The sequence below is a fragment of the Chrysochloris asiatica genome, unplaced genomic scaffold (genome assembly GCF_000296735.1).
Source record: "Chrysochloris asiatica unplaced genomic scaffold, ChrAsi1.0 scaffold00332, whole genome shotgun sequence".
NCBI lineage: Eukaryota > Metazoa > Chordata > Mammalia > Afrosoricida > Chrysochloridae > Chrysochloris > Chrysochloris asiatica.
The window spans coordinates 2,304,113-2,308,109 of record NW_006408850.1 but is presented as its reverse complement, the minus strand read 5'-3'; the positions used below and the strand labels follow the sequence as shown (position 1 = coordinate 2,308,109).

The 3,997-nt window shown below is 38.0% G+C and overlaps 1 pseudogene across 1 annotated transcript; it reads left to right on the top strand.

Moving 5' to 3' along the window:
- Positions 1–1,802: 1,802 nt before the first annotated feature.
- LOC102832984 lies at positions 1,803–2,480 on the top strand (annotated as a pseudogene). Its single transcript, XR_438799.1, has one exon. The product of XR_438799.1 is annotated as a U2 small nuclear ribonucleoprotein B''-like (transcript).
- Positions 2,481–3,997: the final 1,517 nt, after the last annotated feature.

Sequence of the window (3,997 nt, the reverse complement as noted above, 5' to 3'; positions counted from 1 at the left end):
CCACAATCCCTGTTCAGGCCTTTTTTCTAGTTGTAAACAGTTCAGGGCTGGCTGTGGCCATTTGGTTTTAATTGGAAACTGTCTCTTTAAATTTCAAGGAGATCTGTGCACATGCATAGTACAACCCTCCGAGGGTGGGACTGGTGCCCACTAGCTCAGGTACCCCTATGGAGTTGTGCAGACAGCAAGGGACCAATGAACAGCTACCAAGAGAAAATAATGTCCATACCTTTATCTGTGCAGTTCTGCCAGGCATCTGTGGCTGCTCCGATCCTTCCCACTCTTGGTCTCACCCAAGATGGCGGTGCCTGGAGCACCTGAGCGTCCTGGACTAGAAAGCAATGGATTTCTTGCTTCTGCCACAAACTCTCCCAGCTGTAAGCCTTCCAACCTTTTAAATATTCCTTTATGTGGTTCTGAGTTCTGGGACCATCCCCTGGGCCTGCTTGGTCGGGTATTCTGTGTTGTTGCTGGCGGAGTTCCTTTACTGCACTTCCACCCGATCCACCATCTTGTTTGTTCTCCTTATTTATTTACTTTTTCAACTCTATTCAGCTCATTGATTATTTTAGGATTAATTTTGAGTGAGCCAACATCAGAATCAACTAACAAATACATATTAATCAATTACTTTGTGCAGAGTCATAAACTTATATCTGAGGAGTTTGTCCTTTTTAACTCCTGAGAAGGACATATTCACAGATATCACCAGGAGGTGAATATTTAAAAAAACAAAAACAAAATCAACCAATTATAATCTAGTTAGTTCTGACTCATGGTAACCCCATTATGATTATGATATTTCAGAGTAGATTTCCATACATTTCTTTCAACTGAATGGGTTCAAACAATGAACCTCTGAATTACTAGTGGAGTGCTTAACTGTTTTTAATATGGAATTTGGAATCAATATCCCTGCATTCTATTTACCTCTGACCAAATATACATACTAGATAAATAATAACTGAAGAAGTTATCTTTTGCAGCACGAAATTTCCTCATAAGCAAATAAGATTATTAGTAGAGGTATTATTATTAGTGAAGGTATTGTGCAAATTAGAGATGTTGTGCTGTATACAGTATATAGAATGTGAACTTGATAAAAGTTTATCAAGTCATCACTAATTGCTGTTTTAGATAGAAGGAAACATTAACTGATCATTGCATTCAATTTAGGAGTGTGATCAATCTAGAGAATAAGCACTGGACTGCAAACCACACAGTTAGCTGTTGTAGCCCAACATCTGCTCCATAAGACAAAGATGAGACTTTCTGCTCCCACAGTGATTTCCAGTCTCACAAAGTCTATGAAGTGTCACCATGAGTCAGAACTAACTCAAAGGCACTTAACAACAACATTCACCTTAGGATCTGATTATGATACACAATGACATTTTTTTCTATCATTTTCACTTCTTACTGTGAATTGTGTGACGGTTTACAGAGCAGATCAGCAGTTTTACATTCAACACATCAGACACTTTGTTTCATCTTCATGATTGCAATCCCTCAATGTAGCATCACTGATCCCACTTCCTTTCTGTGCTTCTTGTTTCTGTTCTTCCTTCCTTCCAACACTTCTGAAATTTGTCATTGGTTAAATACTACCCTTTTGATCTCAAAATGGCTGGCCATTCTATGGTGTGTGTATCTCACTGATGTTGTTGTCCCTCCTATATACCCATTTACTTGTCTGAAATTTGAGCAGCAGGAGTAAATTCAGTTCTAAATCAGAAGGGTGACCGGGTTTTTTATTCAAACGGGAGGGAGCCACAGGCTGTTTGAACGACTTGACTGAAAACATGGATATCAGACCTAATCATACAATTTATATCAACAATATGAATGACAAAATTAAAAAAGAAGAATTGAAGAGATCCTTATATGCTCTGTTTTCTCAGTTTGGCCATGTGGTAGATATTGTGGCTTTAAAGACTATGAAGATGAGAGGACAGGCCTTTGTTATATTTAAGGAATTAGGCTCATCTACAAATGCCTTGAGACAATTACAAGGATTTCCATTCTATGGTAAACCAATGCAAATCCAATATGCAAAAACCGATTCTGATATAATTTCTAAAATGCGTGGCACTTTTGCTGACAAAGAGAAGAAAAAAGAAAAGAAAAAAGCTAAAACTGTGGAACAAGCAGCAATAGCTGCAAACAAAAAGCCTGGTCAGGGTACACCAAATTCAGCTAACACCCAAGGAAATACAACGCCAAGTCCTCAGGTCCCTGATTACCCTCCAAACTATATTTTATTTCTTAATAATTTACCGGAAGAGACAAATGAGATGATGTTATCCATGCTGTTTAAGCAGTTCCCTGGTTTTAAGGAAGTGCGCTTGGTACCTGGGAGGTATGACATTGCTTTTGTTGAATTTGAAAATGATGGCCAGGCGGGAGCTGCCAGGGATGTTTTATAAGGATTTAAGATCACCCCATCCCATGCCATGAAGATCACCTATGCCAAGAAATAACATTTGGGATCATCTTCTTTAAAGGACTCTGCTTTATTTATAGTGTCTGTTTGGATAACTTTTGGTCAGATCATTTTATTGTAGGGAGCCAGGGAGAGTGTGAAAATTAAACTTTTTTGGACTCAAATAATTACCTAGTCTTACTTTATTTAGTCTTAGTAAGCTGTGAAATATGAAGGCCTTAATTTTGTACAATAAACTTTTATTTGTATTGTAAAAAAAAAAAAAAAATTCAGAAGGGTGACCAAGGGCTAAAATCTAGGTTTCTACGAGCCTCTGACCAGTAGACATGGTCTTTTTTATGATTTTGAATTTTGTTCCACATTTTCTCCCATTCTACTCAGGACCTTCTAATGTGACCCATTTCAGGATAGTTGGGTAGCAGTAGCCAGGTCCCATATAGTTCTGGTCTTAGGGTTGTGGCTATTGATATTCACATGGTCAATTAGCCCACTGACCTTGGACCATCACTCTTATTTCCTTCAGACACAAAGAGATCAACAATTGCATCTTAGATGACCATTCATGAGCTTTTAAAATTAGTCACTACTCACCAAAGAGAGATGTACAATACTGTCTTAGTAGACTATTATGCCGATTAAGCATTGCATACAAATGAAGTGTGATCCTGAGCTTCCAGGCTCATAGATTTATTCATTCAAGGTGGTTTGTAATGTCTAAAAAGATTTCATAACTTTGCCCCCTCTATTCTCCACCACATTCATGGATATATTTGCAGCAAATGTAAATACCCATGTACAACTTTTCTCATTCAAATTTTTATATATTTATTGCGACAAATATATAAACTGTTCAATAAATGTGACTACCCAAGGATCTATTTATAGATCTCTGTTATTACAGGATTGTGTATTGCCTTTAACTCTTTCACTCCTCCCTGTGTCTTCTCATGCCTCCATCATTCTTTTGCCATTCTCCCTGTTATAGATTGTTGTCTCCTTTACCCAAGTTACCACGTGTCTACCTTCTCTAGTCAGCAAAATTACTCTCCCTTCTTCCCAATACTGATAGTCATGAATGCTTATTTTAGTGTGAAACCTTCCCATGACTTCTTATAATAGTGGTCACATACAGTGGTTGTTGCTCTTTTGTGATTGTCTAATTTCAATCACCATAATGTCCTCTTGGTTCATCCATGATTTTAGGTGCGATGTAGTGATGTTTTTAGTGTACCTGGGTCAAGAAGACTCTAGTCATAGCTTTTGTAAAACCCACACCAAAGGTTTTTTTTTTCCTGATGAGTCATGATTCATTTGTGAATGAATGTTAACAGGGCTAATTTCATTGTAAAACTTGGAATCTTAACATGGGTATAAAGTGAGCCATCTCAGAAGCATGAATAGTTAAACCTCACCAACAATGAGGAAATGCCTGGAACAGAGTGTGTCCTTTGTATTGTATAGATCACTATGAATTGAACCTCCTTGACGGAGGTACAGAATGCTGTGACACCAGAGAAAGAGCAGAAGAGCAGCAGAGATGGCAGAAGAGCCAAG